Below are 15,964 nucleotides of genomic sequence, written 5' to 3'. Positions count from 1 at the left end.
ATAATTGCCTAATTAGAACAATTTCTGCATTTTATAGGCATTGAATTTTTTTTGGATACCATAGCAAGTAACAAGCCCATGTGCTATTTTTTTCTATACAAATTTAATCTATGCTAATAGCTATTCAAACTCTTTCAGACTGCTGAATATTTGTCGTTAGTGCTTTTCTTTTCTTGATCAAGATAGTAATTGTCATGGCTTAAAAAATAATCATTTTGTTTATTCTGCCTAGCTCCAAATCTTCTAATTTGTTTTATATTGCTTGCTCTGCTGTTCTAGCGTTCTCAATTTCTTTTGATTAAAGACTATTGTTTAAACCTTGTGAATGACAGTCATTTATTTGTCACACAAATATATTTTAGACCAAATCACTATTGATATGGGTTGCTATTGGATTCAAATTTTTTTTTTTTTTTTTGCTGTACGCGGGCCTCTCACTGCTGTGGCCTCTCCCGTTGCGGAGCACAGGCCCCGGACACACAGGCTCCGCGGCCATGGCTCGCGGGCCCAGCCGCTCCACGGCATGTGGGATCTTCCGGGATCGGGGCACGAACCCGTGTCCCCTGCATCGGCAGGCGGACTCTCAACCACTGCGCCACCAGGGAAGCCCTGGATTCAAATATTTGATAACTGCATACTATAACTGAAACTTTAACAGTATCTCAGGCAATGGTTTAAGTGGCGGCACCTATAAAACTTACAAAGTTCCATAGTGGTCAGCTTTCATTTTTTTCCATCATGCTGTTAAATTAGAGACATATTTGTTCAGTGACCAAGACTTCCAAAAGCCAAATCCCTCTCTTTTCCTAAAGAATGACCTTCCTGAAGGAGAATAGAGCTCATTTACAAAATTTTAGTCAGTTGTTCCTTTGTTTCAGGAAAGCTTGGAATTGAGACAAATAGAAGAAAATGTGTAATTTGTGACTTGAAAAGTGAAGAGATGTATATGAACCTGAACCACAACTTTTTCACTCAGCTTTATAGGCTTAAACAGAGCTGGAAAAATGTTCTTTTGCAAACCTAGATGTCAAGAAAAAGCAAGTTTCTGCTCCAGCAGTGTTTGCAGGCTCTGAACATGTACCACTGGAGGGAGATGAAGTGCTTTCAAGTGGTAGCTAAGTGAACAGTTTATTTTAACGGTTAGGTATTTACTTTTCATCCAATATTTAATTATGGAAATTTTCAAAATGCAGCCAATTGGGAAGAATTTTACAGCAAACAGCCGTAAACCTACCACCTAGATTCTCCATCAGCATTTCACTGTACTTGCTTCATCACATATCTAACCTTCTAGCCACCCCTTGATGGAGCCATCGATTCATCTTATTTTTAATGCATTGGAGACACCGGTGCATTTCCCCTAAAACCCTTCTGCGTGCAGGTTATTAATGAGTTCAATATTTGTTTATAGTTTCTTTTTCTTTTTTGGGTTTTTTTTGCATTTTTAAAGTTTTTATTTTATATTTGGATATAGTTGATTTACAATGTTGTATTAGTTTCAGGGGTACAGTAAAGTGATTCAGTTATACATATACACATATCTATTCTTTTTCAGATTCTTTCCCACATAGGTTATTACAGAATATTGAGTAGAGTTCCCTGTGCTATCCAGTAGGTCCTTATTGATTATCTATTTAGTTTATTTTTCTATATTAGTAAAATTTACTGTTTGACAAAATGAATACATATACCTATGTAGCCCAAACTCCTGTAAAAATACAGAATAGTACCATCACCCCAGAAAGCTCCCTTATGCCTGTTCCTCCTTCATCTCTGTCCCGATCTCATCCCCAGGTAACCACTGTTCTGGTTTTTTTCACCATAGATAAGTTTACCTATTCTAGAACCTCAATTAACTGGAATCATATGATATGTATTCTTTTGTGTAAGACTTCTTTCACTCAGCTTAATTTTTTTCTTCATTCGTTTTTCTGTGTACATTGGTAGTTTATTCCCTTATGTTGCTGAATAATATTCTGTTAATAGACCGCAGTTTGTTTATCCATTCTCTTGTCTGTTTCCAGTTTTTAACCATCACGAATAAAGCCTCTCTGAGCATTCTTACGTCAGTCTTTTTGTGTAAATATATTTTTATTTCTCTCAGGTAGAATTCTAACTGCCAGGTCATAGGCTAGGTGTATCTTTTAGTTTTATAAGAAACAGATTTTTCTATACTTTAGAAAAAATATAAAACGCTTGTACCATTTTATATTTCCACCAATAATGCATGAGTGGTTTGGTTGTCCTATTGTCAGTCTTTTTAATTTTACCCTTTCTGGTGACATGAGTGTTATCTCATTGTAATCTGATTTCCCAGGTGCTTATTTTTAATATGTTTTAGGAAAAAGATGATTAGAACACCAACTCCATGATTTCAGGTACTTCAGGCTGGAGTCAGAGCCAATAAATAGTGAGTCAATTTAAGATCAAGTTCAATAAAAATACCAAGTAAATAATAGTTGAGGTGGTGTGTGGATATAGAAAATTTGCGAATAGGTGAAGCTTAAGAAATACTGTTATAGAGGATCTTTTTTCAGACCTCCTCTATTTCCAAGGCTTTTCTTTTCTTTTTTTGGATCGAGTCAAAAACTCAACATGTAAAAATCTTTAAGACATTTCAATTACCTTTACCCACTACAGAGTCATTGAGTTCTGAGATTAGAATTCTATGTAAACCTGGAGTGAAAAAGATTTCAGCATCATCCTTGCTTTTGAAACCATGCTTTAAGCAGTCTAATTGTATAAAATGGCAACAAAAGAAAACTATTACAAAGGCAAAATGGCAAGGTAGACATTAGTACCCATTGGAGCCAGCCTGCTAGACTTGCCCCTCGGTTCCACCACTTACTAGCTGTGTAAAGCTGGCAAATTATTTTCTTCTCTGTGTTTCAGTTTCCTCATCTATAAAACGTGGGTGGTAATAGTAACAACTTCATATGAAGCTGTGAGGAATACATAAATAAAAACATGTAAATAGCACATAGTAAGTATCATATAAGGGTGAGCTACTATTATTTTTGTTGTTGTAGGAGAACCAATCAGCCCAAAGAAGGGAAAGATTCCTGTAGGCCAAATGAGGAATGAAGCAGGGGGGTAGATACCTCTAGAAAGCAGAAAGCCCTGTGCCTTTGGAAATGGGCACTATCTTATTATCAGCCTGGGGCTCGTTTCTCCTTCTTGCTCTTTCTTTGGGCAACAGCCTTTCCCAGTTCTCAGCTGAGATGGGGCTGAGCTCATTTCCTGGCCATGTGATCCAGGCCTGGCCAATCAGCATTTCTCATCCCTAAGTTTACATTGACTGGTCCCAGAGATGGACACCTGATCTCAATCAGGATGATAATACTCTATCCTGGGATTTCTGCAGGGGTTCTTGAGAGAGTTACTCCCTCTCTTTTTGCCAGAGATGCAAAGCTGATAAGACATAATGATGGTGCAGCTGAGAGTCATTTTGCTACCCCCTGGGGAGAGCCTGCCAGAGACGGAATCCCTCAAAGAGAAATGCAGCACTGGGAAGTGAGAGTGAGAGAGGGAGAGAGAGAAAGAGAGAGACATAGAGGGACAGAGACGGAGAAAGATCACTGACATTTTAGTGACTGGCTCCAGCTATACTGATCTGACCTTAGCGTCTGTGGACTAATCAGTACCTTTCTTGCCTAAGCCATCGTGAGCTCGGTTTCTGTTGTTTGTGAGGATCCTGATGAATATATCTTTTATAATCAAGGGCACATTTTTGCAAGATAATTTCTGTGAGTTTCGGAGGCTTTGCTATGTTTACGTAAATATCTTTCTCCACTGAAACTTCTGTAGGTTGTTTGTGTAGGCTACGTGGAGACACTGCCAGAGCGAGGTTTGTGAAATCCCCCAACAGATCAAGAGGCAGGTGTAGAGAGAAATGATGCCAATCAGTTTAATGTGTAGCAGCCGTGGAAACCAGGAGGAGACCCTTCGTTCTCAAGGTCATCTGGATTCGGTGGAGCAGAGTGGGATGGGGGAGTGGGGTAGGGTAGGATTCTTGGGCAAATCTACCCTCTGCAGATATTTCCCTGGCACTCCCCATGGGATGGGGAGATAAGAGATCTGCTTTCCTTTCCTTCTCTTTTCTCAGTCCACTTCTCAGTTGTTGCTACTCAGACTACTAGACCTGTGCCTCCAGTCCTCAACACTTTTTTTTTTTTTTTTTTTTTTGGCGGTACGCGGGCCTCTCCCTGTTGTGGCCTCTCCCGTTGCGGAGCACAGGCTCCGGACGCGCAGGCTCAGCGGCCGTGGCTCACGGGCCCAGGCGCTCCACGGCATGTGGGATTTTCCCGGACCGGGGCACAAACCCGTGTCCCCTGCATCGGCAGGCGGACTCTCAACCACTGTGCCACCAGGGGAGCCCTATTCATTTATTTTTATGTTCAATTCGTTCCTTCAAAAAATGTTGAGGCTCTACTTATGTTGCAGGGACTGCACAGAATGCTGGGTATAAAATGACCCGCCCTTACAGAGTATAGACCATCTGGGGACTAGACTGGTGATGATGACGACAGATCCTGTTTACAGTGTGAGATGCTAGACTCTAACCTGGTCTGCCAGGGTCCGGACAGATGTCCCTGAGGATCTGACACTGAAGCTGAGACAGGAAGGAGGAGAAGGGAGAGTTTGACAGGAGGAAGCGAGAGGTAGAAAGACCACTTCTGACCACAAGAACAGGTGAACGTGGAGACCCTGGAATGGGGAGCAGCTGGCTCCTTGGAAGAACTGAGAACATACCAGAATGATCTGAAGGAAGGGGAACAAGGCAATGGTGGCTGGAGCCGGTGAGTCTTTCTTGGTCCTGTGTCGGAGGCTGAACTTCATCTAAAAGCTGGCAGGCTTAATGGGAAATTGTAAGTTTTCTTATGATTGGACCTTATCTAGTGTTAGATTCACATGAGATTCTTTTCCTTTCATTCTGTAGTTTTAATCCCTGTGAATAAAAATGAGACAGAGGAATTTATGAGGCAAAAGAATTAGTAAGTAAGCCAACAAGGACAGAGAACTTAAAAGAAAGGAGTTGGGAATTTCCCTTGTTCCCTTATACCATTTTAGAAGTATTTTTTCCTTCTTTTCTATTTACATGTTTTGGAAAATAACACACAACAGCTGTCAAACTATTTTGCGAAATAGATGTCTTTCTAAGCTTTGTTAAATTTTTAAGGGTATAACTGACTGAGATTTAAGAGTCTCTTCTAGAATAAGTCGATATTTATAAGGTAGTAACTGGAATTTTAGAACAATGTGGTGATTAAGAGCAGGAGCTCTGATCTCAGGTTAATCAAGTTCAAGCCCAGCTTTTTTCAATCACTAGATGTGTGACTGAATATATTGTTTAACTTTTCTCTTGTTTTCCCTTATCTGTAAAACAGAGACAATATTAACTACTTCATAGGGTTGTTGTGAGGATTATGATATAATGCATTTAAGCAAGGTGTCTGGTAAATAGCATATGATCAATCGTTAATTAACACAAACATTTTAGTGGGAAATTATCTTTCCCACCGTAATAGATTGTGAAAAATTTCATGTTTATTGTAATATATACCATTTTATAAATACATATGTGACAAATGACAGAAAACCAAGTTCACACACAAACAGTAGATAATAATACATAGATGTTTTGGAAGGCAATCTGAAGGATTAGAAGTTTGGATAACAATGAATAAATAAGGAATTAATTACAGTTAAATTGTGATAGAATTTAAATATAATAAGACAAACAGCCAGGTTTAAATGGGTAAATAAACAGAGATGTTAAAAGAAAGGCAATAAGTCTTTTCAGGGGATTCAAAAAGCAGTAAAGAGAATTTTAATTGATGCTTGAAAGCAAAGGGGCAGAGAGAAGAGCAGGAAAACTAACAAATACCTTCAAGGGCCAGGGAAGTAACACGACCATATAATTCCACCACATATAACAGACTAGGGAGTTGTGGGCTCTGCATAAAAACATTCAAATCACAAACTACATGTGTAAGAAAAATCATGCTGAGCAAACAGTTTGCTACCCCAGGAATAAAGTGATGTCTCTCAAATGAATGGAAAGTAGCAGTGGAAACCCTGAACGAATCCTTTCTACGGTGTGAGTCCTGTTCCACACCCTCCTGTCTTCCCTGATCCACATCCCTGCCCCGCCAGCATCCACAGGCTCCTGCTGATTCATGTTCGCCGGGCCCTGTGGTGCTTGGGAAGACAATCCCCCTCTATCCTGGCAAACCCAGCAGTTCCTCAGTTGGCTATGCTGAGATTTGACCCTAATTGTGGGTGTGATGGCCAAGAGGGAATACGAGGGGCAGATCACGACAAGGGCAAGCAGTGAGGCAGCTGAGAAAGCGAAACCTCTTCAAGTAAGAATGTGTGTGTTTGGGGAGGGGCCTCCACCGCAAGCCCCGGGAGTTCATAGGAATCTGCAGGGGGTCTGTCCAGGTTCTCAAGTGCATCTACCCAGAGATCCCCATGCCAATTCTCAGGCTCCCACTTCTTCCCCATCAAGGCCCTGACTTTGGTCTTTGCTGGGAATCCAACCCTCTCTCAACTTCTGCTGTTGTTACCATTAAGTCTTCCAGCTGCAGGAGATGAGGGTCATTGTGAAAAGCTACCAGAGATTCCTTCTTTTCTTGCTCTCATACTTTGCTTTAAACTGTTGATTAATAGATCTGCCAGTCACTTTCTCTTCTTTAAATTTCCCAGGCCTTATAGTTACTCTTTCCCACATACCCTAAATGCCTATCTCATTAAACCAGTTAATGCGCTGCTTTCCACCCAAATCCCAACCCGGTTCTCCACAGGTAAAGGTCTTAGCAATCACCAAGCTGGGAACTAGCAACCCTCCACCTCCCACCAGTGACGTGAGCCTCCTTTCCAACTGGCCACGTAGGGATGCAGAGCGTTCCACCCTCAGCATTGCTTCCTGGGACCAAATGCAATACCACCCCTCTTAGGTTGGATTCCCTGGAAGGAGCTTGATGTGCAGTTTCTTGTTCAGGCTATTTATTGGAAGAAAGCTTTCTGGAGAAGAGGAGTAAAGGAATCAGGGATAGGGCAGAGGAAAAACTAAACAAGGGTGTCACGTAAGCTAGAGACCAGCTTTCCCTTGTGGAAGATCTGGGGCAGGAATTGCACTGCAGGACTGACCCCCGCCCTGGGGTGAGTGGGCCCATCTTTCATTTCAACATCAGTCGGTAACTGATGGCAGTCCGCGTTGTCTGTGCCCACGCCCACAGCCCCAGTACACACGCAGAGAGAGTGGGCAGTTCTCCAGTGAGTTGTTATCAGCTGTTGAATTGAATTTCTAGGCCCAAGATGGAGCCACCCCTTCCTGGGGTGCCATATCAGCAAACAGACACTTAGATAACTTGTGTGTCCCTGTAAATGCTTCGCTTGACCGGAAATGCAGTATATCCACCCAATCCAGCAGTGGTTGAGAGTCCACCTGCCGATGCAGGGGACACGGGTTTGTGCCCCGGTCCGGGAAGATCCCACATGCCGCGGAGCGGCTGGGCCCGTGAGCCATGGCCGCTGAGCCTGAGCATCCGGAGCCTGAGCTCCGCAACGGGGGAGGCCGCAACAGTGAGAGGCCTGCGTACCGCAAAAAAAAAAAAAAAAAAAAAAAAAAAATACTCTAGCGCCAAGCCAACTCTGGACTCTACTTATTTCCTTGTTCTTTCTCACCCCGGACCAGGTTGACTACGTGGCCCCTGCCAATCAGATGTTTTCTAGTTGTCTCTTCCTTGTTCTTTATTTTTTATCCTCTGAAAGCTTCCTGCCTTCTGACCCAATTTTCAGTTCTTCAAGTGGAGACTGGCTGCGTCATGACATTGTTTGTGTCACTGACATTGTTTTCCTTAATCATCCTTTAACACAGCAGCTGGGGGGAGGGGTGCTCCAGGTGGTAAAGAGAGTGGGGCGCCAGCAACCTCCCTCACGGCTGTCGTTATTATCATGATGGATGATATTATTGAAGAGCAGTTTGTAATTTTACAACTGGAAAAATTTTCCTTTTCACGGTTGATGTGAAGCTGACGGTAGCTCTTTTCTTTCTGCTAAAGGCGATGTTTTCCTTAATGTTAGGCCGGAATGTTCTAACTGGAAAAGCCTTTTAATTTGAAGGGGAAAAGCAAGTGAATTTATTAAATAGAGTGTTAATAAAAAGGTGTATGGTAGTAATTTTTCTCTTCTCTTTCCCCACAGGCCTCCGAACGCATTCCCCTGACACTCCTCTCCTAAGCATGTCTGTCTGCTGGCTTCTGAGGTAAGAAAACATTTTTTTTTTTTTTTGCTCAGCTGTAATCCAGGCAAAGGTTTCCAAGTTTGTGAATTAATCCACTGTCTCCTGCTCACAGCTAGCTAAGCAGGATACAGTAACACATTATATATTTACCAAAATACACACTTCAATATGTGAACCAGAATTAATTTACATTTTGGGTAGAAAAATCCATTTTGCCTCAATCATTTCATGTAAGCACCTGAGAAATTGTTTTTCTGAAAGCTGCTGGGCAACTTCCAGAGTGATCTATGGAACTATAAATGTGAATCTATTTGTAATTGACAAGCAAATAAGTCTCAGGCATGTTCTTAGGGTTTCAAGCTACTCTGACTAGTCCTCATGGCAGAAGAGGGAAAAAAGTACTTTTCTGAAGGTAACTTTAATTTTCTTCCCACATTCGGCATACGTGAAGGAATTTAGGGGAAATTTTGCATTTAATGAAACCCATTTATAAATTTTTCTTATGAAAATAGTATACCGGTTGCAGCAATCATGGGGACAGGAAGTGCTCAATCTTTGTTCAAGTCATTGGTTGTGAGTATTAGAAGTGAGAGCTGCTGAGGTCTGTGGTATAGGAGGCGTGGGCTGAAGAATCTTGTTAAAAGGGAGACTTACACATTTCAGTGTAAGTCTAAGACCACAAGTAGATACGACCTTTCAGGGAAAAAAATGCCAAAGAGGTGGATTGCTTCCCCTGCCAGGAGAGAGAATTTTTGTACAGCTCTCAGGAGAGCAATACTGGTCCAGCAGGGGTTTGATTGATTTGTAACTGGATAGGTACTCACTTGAAGAAAGTGTTCCAGAAATATCTGGAAGTTATGGTTTCTCTCTTGGACTGTCTTGAAAAATTTAAGTGTCCCCACAGGTGCTGTGTGATCTGTAAAAAATGTAGTGGCTCATGAGCTTTTGGTGGTGGGTGATGAAGGGTGATGGTGATATGCTGAAAGAAATCAAAATTCTTATTTTTGGTCAGGAGTGGTAGCTTGGTTTTATGTATACTAGCTAATGTTTACTGAGGGCTCAGGCTGTACCAAGCAGTATCTAAGAACTTAAATGTATTTACTTATGACGGAGGTACTTTTACTAACCATGTTTGATAGATAAGGGAATTGAGGCAAAGAGAGGTTAAGTAACTTGCCTATAGTTACATAGCTAATTAGTGATAGAGTAAGATTTATATCTAGATAGTTTAACTCCAGAGCACACGCTCTTTACTGTTTTGCTACACAGCCTCCAAGGGCATAACCAGAACCAGGAGGAGGCATTTATAGGCTTACATCATTCAGGTTACTTTGAAGCGAGACAGTGTCCCAGCAAAAAAGTTAAGTGAGGAATTGGATTATCTTCTGGTGAATTCAGTCAATCCTATTTGTCAGCCCATCTATTTTGAAACAGTTAAGTTGTTGATGATAGTGTCTAAGTCCTCAATTACTGTTTGGTTTTTTTCACCTGGTTTCCTAAATTCTCCACTTCATTGTATTGCTTGAGTTTGTACCAGCTAAAAAGAACCAAAGTGCAGTGATGCAAATGAAGTAGCCTGGATCTAACCTTGAGCGTATTTCTCTTTGCCAATGTGGAATTTGGAGACACGTGTGTAACTTGAATTGGGAAAAATTTGGAGTCAACACGACCCTCAGAGATCATCTGGAGATGAGGAATCTGAGGATCACTGAGGGTCAGAGACTTGCACAGGATCACACACAGTGGTTCACAGAGGGGCTTCAAGGGAACCTAGGATGCTCGCTTTCTAGAACAGAGCTCTTTCCACAGTGGTGTCCTGTGACCTGAAGAAGCTGGAAAGTAACAGTGAAGAGTAACAGCTCTGGTGACAAGGCATTTGCTGACAAAGAGGCAGAATCCAATAGTTAAATAGTGAAAAATCCAATAGTGAAATAGTGAAATTGTCCTATTAGAAGTCTCCTGGGCCATTCATCCAGAGAGAGCCCTCGGGGAGGAATAGGTTTGGCTCAAATTTAGTGTTTGGTACAATAGATGCCTGACAATGAGGTGGCTGGGGCTGGTTAGGATGGTGATAATGACAAGTTGGCAACCAAAATAAGAATAACCCAATTTATAACTTGAAACCTAACCCAAACCACAGTGTAAAACAAGGGACTATCAAATGCCAAGGACCTGGGCTTCCCTGGTGGCGCAGTGGTTGAGAGTCCGCCTGCCGATGCAGGGGACACGGGTTCGTGCCCCGGTCCGAGAAGATCCCACATGCCGCAGAGCGGCTGGGCCTGTGAGCCATGGCCGCTGAGCCTGCGCGTCCGGAGCCTGTGCTCTGCAACGGGAGAGGCCACAACAGTGAGAGGCCCACATACCACAAAAAAAAAAAAAAAAAAAAAAAAAAAAAAATGCCAAGGACCTCAAGGGATTTGATATCTCGGGAAATTAGGCCAATTTCCTCTTCATATGTCTAAGTCTTTTGAAGAGATCATGATACTGTAATCCTACCTTTGACAGTTGTGGAATAGTTCAATTGTGATTGATTTAAAGTCACAGGAAAAGTATCCTCTCTCTAAAAATTAATTTAAAACATCACAGCCCAAAAGACTAAATGTTAGTGTCTCATGTTTCTAGGCATATAAATATTTACTGACCAAATAAATGTTTGCTCTAGCCAGTACATTACATCCTTGGCTAATCCTTACCTATTTTTATGTGAAATAAAAATTATAAATTATCAAAACACTTCTTTTAAGTTACTTAACTAACATTTAATTAAATAACTGCCAGTTAGTATCATTTGCATCATAGTTTTTGGACTGATTTGTACAATTTCTTTAAAGTCTTGACTAGGTTTTTGGTAATAGTGAGAACATAACTGATGCCTTAAGGTTTACATGCCTCTAATATTCTGTACAATTAAGTTTCTGCTTTTCTATTCAGCTCACCTTGTTAGATGGGGATAAACTATCTTGTACCAACTTAATGGGAATATTGCAGAACCAGTGAGGAAATGCCCAAAGTGCTTTGATAATCTTACTTGTGTGTGCCTGGTGATATTAATTAAAATGTCTTTCGTGAGCAGCACGTAAGTGGGTTTTTAGTCTTTGAAATAAGTTGATTTTCAACTTGATAATGTAGTTAAATTCAGCTTCATTTTGAAATGTAAGTATTTTAGAGTAGAAAAAATTGGAAATTTCCCCCACTAAAAGAAACTATGACTCCTTGGAGAGATGCTTGCTTCTGGGTCTGGGTCAGGAAAAGCTCAGGTGAGCTTGGGACTTCCTGTTCTGCCCAAAGGAGAGGAAGCTCTCAAAGATGTCTGAGGACACGCCAAAGGGACATAGCAGCCGTTTTAAAGGGCTCCCACTGCCTAAAGATGCGATAAGTTGAGCAGCCAAAAAAGAATAATGACTACAATTCGTTGAAACATGTGGAAAATATAAAAATCCATGAGTTCTTTGCTTTTATTCAGTAAAAACACCAAATGGCAGATGACGCCGGTGCTACGGGAGGCCCCAGAGGCCCCGGGGGCCCTGGAATGGGAAGCCGTGGTGGCTTCCGCGCAGGCTTCTGCAGCGGTGGTCGGGGCCGGGGCCGGGGTTGCAGAGTTCGCGGAGGCAAGGCCGAGGACAAGGAGTGGCTCCCCCATCACCAAGCTGGGCCGCCTGGTCAGGGACGTGAAGATCAAGTCCCTGGAGGAGATCTATCTCTTTTCTTTGCCCATCAAGGAATCTGAGATCATTGACTTTTTCTTGGGGGCATCCCTCAAGGATGAAGTTTTGAAGATCATGCCTGTGCAAAAGTAGACCTGTGCTGGCCAGCAGGCCAGGTTCAAGGCCTTTGTCGCCATCGGGGATTACAACGGACGTGTTGGTTTGGGTGTGAAGTGCTCTAAGGAGGTAGCCACTGCCATCCGTAGGGCCATCATTCTGGCCAAGCTCTCCATCGTCCCCGCATGACAAGGCTACTGGGGGAACAAGATTGGCAAGCCCCATACCGTCCCTTGCAAGGTAACTGGCCGCTGAGGCTCTGTGCTGGTGAGCCTCATCCCTTCCCCCAGGGGCACTGGCATCGTCTCAGTCTCTGTGCCCAAGAAGCTACTGATGGTGGCTGGAATTGACGACTGCTACACCTCTGCCAGGGGCTGCACTGGCCACGCTGGACAACTTCGCCAAGGCCTTTTTTTTTTTTTGCGGTACGCGGGCCTCTCACTGCTGTGGCCTCTCCCGTTGTGGAGCACAGGCTCCGGACGCAAAGGCTCAGCGGCCGTGGCTCACGGGCCCAGCCGCTCCGCGCCATGTGGGATCTTCCCGGACCGGGGCACCAACCCGTGTCCCCTGCATCAGCAGGCGGACTCTCAACCACTGCGCCACCAGGGAAGCCCCCAAGGCCACTTTTGATGCCATTTCCAAGACCTACAGTTATCTCACTCCTGATCTCTGGAAAGAGACGGTGTTCACCAAGTCTCCATATCAGGAATTCACTGACCATCTAGTAAAGACCCACACCAGAGTTTCCGTGCAGAGGACTCAGGCTCCAGCTGTAGCCACCACATAGTTTTCTATAGGAAAAATAAAGTGAATGAAGCTAGTTAAAAAAAAAAATCCATGAGTTCATAAAGAACGAAAAAAAGAAGAGAGCAAAAGGAAAAAAGAACCTCAAAACTCATCTGTCACCTTTGGAAGTCACTGCTGTAGCAGGCTGCTACTCTGATAATCACCATTTAAGGAAAGAATTAAGGATTTATCTTACCTTACCTGTATAGTTTCCTACATAAATTGTATTTTAGAGTGCCCAAATTGCCTGAATTGATGAAGAGTGATTATTTTTTCTTTTCCATTATAGTTTATTCCAAGTTATTGAATATAGTTCCCTGTGCTATACAGTAGGACTTGTTGTTGGTCTATTTTAGATATAGTAGTTTGTATCTGCTAATCCCAAACTCCTAATTTATCCTCCTCCCCACCCAACCGCTTTCCCCTTTGGTAACCATAAGTTTGTTTTCTATGTCTGTGAGTCTGTTTCCATTTTGGAAATAAGTTCATTTACATCAGTTTTAAGATTCCACATGTAAGTGATATCATGATATTTGACTTTTTCTGCCTGACTTCCTTCACATAGTATGATAATCTCTAGGTCCATCCATGTTGCTGCAAATGGCATTATTTCATTCTTTTTTATGGCTGAGTAATATTCCATTTTATCTATATCTGTATCTATATACCACATCTTCATCCATTCATCTGCTGATGGATATTTAGACTGTTTCCATGTCTTGACTATTGTAAATAGTGCTGCTATGAACATTGGGGTATATGCATCTTTTCAAATTAGCATTTTCTTTGGATACATGCCCAGGAGTGGGATTGCAGGATCATATGGCAACTCCATTTTTAGTTTTTTAAGGAGCCTCCATACTGTTTTCCATAGTGGCTGCACCAATCTACATTCCCACCAACAGTGTAGGAGGGTTCCCTTTTCTCCACATCCTCTCCAGCATTTGTTATTTGTAGATTTTTTTAACATCTTTATTGCAGTATAATTGCTTTACAATGTTGTGTTAATTCCTGCTTGTAGATCTCTTAATGATGGCCATTCTGACTGGTGTGAGTTGGTACCTTATTGTAGTTTTGATTTGCATTTCTCTAATAATTAGCAATGTTGAGCATCTTTTCATGTGCCCATTGGCCATCTGGATGTTTTCTTTGGAGAAATATCTATTCAGGTCTTCTACCCATTTTTCGACTGGACTGTTTGATTTTTTGTTATTGAGTTGTATGAGCTGTTTGTATATTTTGGAAATTAAGCTCTTGTCAGTTGCATCATTTGCAAATATTTTCTCCCATTCTGTAGGTTGTCTTTTCATTTTGTTTATGATTTCCTTTGCTGTGCAAAAGCTTATAAGTTTGATTAGGCCCAATTTGTTTATTTTTGCTTTAATTTCTATTGCCTTTGGAGATTGACCTAAGAAAACATTGGTATGATTTATGCCAGAGAATGTTTTGCCTATGTTCTCTTCGAGGAGTTTTATGGTGTCATGTCTATATTTAAGTCTTTAAGACATTTTGTGTTTATCTTTGTGTAGAGTGTGAGGGTGTGTTCTAACTCCATTGATTTACATGTGGCTGTCCAGCTTTCCCAACACCACTTGCTAAAGAAACTGTCTTTTCTCCATTGTATGTTCTTGCCTCCTTTGTCCAAGATTAGTTGACTGTAGGTGTGTGGGTTTATTTCTGGGCTCTTATTCTGTTCCATTGGTCCATATGTCTGTTTCTGTGCCAATACACAAATGTGTCTTTATTACTGTAGCTTTGTGGTATTGTCTGAAGTCTGGAAGGGTTATGCCTCTAGCTTTGTTCTTTTTCCTAAGGATTGCTTTGACAATTCTGGGTCTTTTGTAGTTTCATATACATTTTAGGATTATTTGCTCTATTTCTGTGAAAAATGTCATGGGTAGTTTAATAGGGATCACATTAAATCTGTAGGTTGCTTTGGGTAATATGGCCATTTTAACAATATTAATTCTTCCAATCCAAGAGCATGGGATATCTTTCTATTTCTTTGAATCATCTCCAATTTCCTTTATCAATGTTTAATAATACTCAGCATATACGTCTTTCACCTCCTTGGTCAGATTTATTCCTATGTATTCTGGTTTTTTTTTTTTGGATGTGATTTTAAAAGGGATTGTTTTTACTTTCCCCTTCTGATGTTTCATTGTTAGCGTAAAGAAATGCAACAGATTTCTGTATGTTAATCCTGTATCCTGCTACCTTGCTGAAGTCATTAATCAGTTCTAGTAGCTCTTGTGTGTAGTCTTTAGGGTTTTCTATATAGTGTCATGTCATATGCATATAGTGACAATTTTACCTCTTCCCCTCCAATTTGTTTATTTTTTATTGAAGTATAGTTGATTTACAATGTTATGTTAATTTCTGCTGTAGAGCAAAGTGACTCAGTTATACACACATACACATTCTTTTTTATGTTCTTTTCCATTATGGTTTATCCCAGGATATTGAATATAGTTCCCTGTGCTATACAGTAGGACCTTGTTGTTTATCCATTCAATATGTAATAGTTTGCATCTACTAACCCCAGATTCTCGGTCCATTCCTCCCTAACCCCCACTCCTCCTTGGCAATCATAATCCTGTTCTCTATGTCTGTGAGTCTGATTCTGTTTCATAGATAAGTTCATTTGTGTCATATTTTAGATTCCACATGTAAATGATATCATATGGTATTTGTCTTTCTCTTTCTGACTTATTTCACTTGGTATGATCAGCTCTAGGTCCATCCATGTAGATGCAAATGGCATTATTTCATTCTTTTTTATGACTGAGTAATTTTGCATTGTATATATATACCACATCTTCTTTATCCCTTCATCTGTCGATAGACATTTAGATTGTTTCCATATCTTGGCTATCGTGAATAGTGCTGCTATGAATGTAGGGTGCATATATCTTTTTGAATTAGTTTTGTCTGGTTATATGCCCAGGAGTGTGATTGTTGGATCATAGGGCAACTCTATTTTTACTTTTTTAGGGAACTTCCATACTGTTCTCCATAGTGGCTGTATCAATTTACATTCCCACCAACAGTGTGGGAGGGTTCCCTTTTCTCCACACCCTCTCCATCATTTGTTATTTGTAAACTTTTTATTTATTTATTTATTTATTTATTTATTTATTTATTTTTAACGTCTTTATTGGAGTATAAT

At 41.2% G+C, this 15,964-nt stretch overlaps 1 pseudogene across 1 annotated transcript; it reads left to right on the top strand.

The window, feature by feature from the left end:
• Positions 1-11,723: 11,723 nt before the first annotated feature.
• Positions 11,724-12,968, top strand: LOC309792441 (small ribosomal subunit protein uS5-like; annotated as a pseudogene). Its single transcript has 2 exons — positions 11,724-12,415; positions 12,629-12,968. The product of its transcript is annotated as a small ribosomal subunit protein uS5-like (transcript).
• Positions 12,969-15,964: the final 2,996 nt, after the last annotated feature.

The sequence above is a fragment of the Mesoplodon mirus genome (genome assembly GCF_964341445.2).
Source record: "Mesoplodon mirus genome assembly, chromosome: 2".
Lineage (NCBI taxonomy): Eukaryota > Metazoa > Chordata > Mammalia > Artiodactyla > Ziphiidae > Mesoplodon > Mesoplodon mirus.
Note: the sequence above shows the minus strand (reverse complement) of the source record. Positions and strands in the feature narration are given on the sequence as shown.